Below are 701 nucleotides of genomic sequence, written 5' to 3'. Positions count from 1 at the left end.
TGGCGAAGGCGGCGGCGCCGAAGGAGCTGGCGGAGGGCGAGCTACCATCTTCGTGCTCCCCTTAGCTCGGAGGAGACGGAGGTGGATTGGCGACTGTTATGTGATCGGGGGGTGGGCGTAACGACAGAAAAAGACTCACAAATATCGGGTTTTTCGTCGGTTTGCAAAGGGTTGAAGCTTGCCATTCGGTGGTTTAGGGTCTGTAAGGGGGGAAAGGTAGAGACTCCTCTTCAGTGTCAACATTAATTAATTAATTAAGCCCAATGTTGGTGTCAAGGGGGAAGAGGAGGTTTTGGAGGTGGAGAGTATTCCTAACCACGATCCGTGCCTTTTCCCCCGAAACCGGAGGGGTGTGAGCGGCTGGAATGGGGGCTGGTTGGGAGTCAGCGGGCAATAGCGATCATAACTTTTTTTTTAAAAACCCCGTCTGGTCGGTGGGAGCTGGCGGGCTCCGTTCGTTGGACGGGCGGCTTGTTGTGCAGGGGGAGGGTACCGGGAAGGTGGCGGGGCGGAGAATGTGGGCGTAGGGTGTACGGGTGATTCTGTTTGCAGGCGCTGAAGGGGGTTGCCTCGGACCGCGACGGGACCTGGATCGGGTGGCCCGAGGAGCAGAGGGTCCGGTTTCGTTCCGATAAACGTGGGGCGCGTTTAGAGGAGACTGAGAGCGACGGCAATCGGCTTCCAAGTATCGTCCCTGGGGC

The 701-nt window shown here is 58.1% G+C and overlaps 1 protein-coding gene across 2 annotated transcripts in view; it reads left to right on the top strand.

Moving 5' to 3' along the window:
• mmgt1 (membrane magnesium transporter 1) overlaps window positions 1-701 on the top strand; it is a 2826-nt gene continuing 2125 nt past the window's right edge. The window contains exon 1 of one of the 2 annotated variants that reach the window (XM_048620928.1): window positions 1-81. The gene's annotated coding sequence lies outside the window, so the exon portion shown is untranslated. Of the gene's footprint in view, window positions 217-701 lie in introns of both variants that reach the window. The other variant, XM_048620927.1, reaches the window with a different exon arrangement.

This window comes from Rhincodon typus, chromosome 49 (assembly GCF_021869965.1).
Source record: "Rhincodon typus isolate 14 chromosome 49, sRhiTyp1.1, whole genome shotgun sequence".
Lineage (NCBI taxonomy): Eukaryota > Metazoa > Chordata > Chondrichthyes > Orectolobiformes > Rhincodontidae > Rhincodon > Rhincodon typus.
This window is presented reverse-complemented; position numbering and strand designations above follow the sequence as displayed.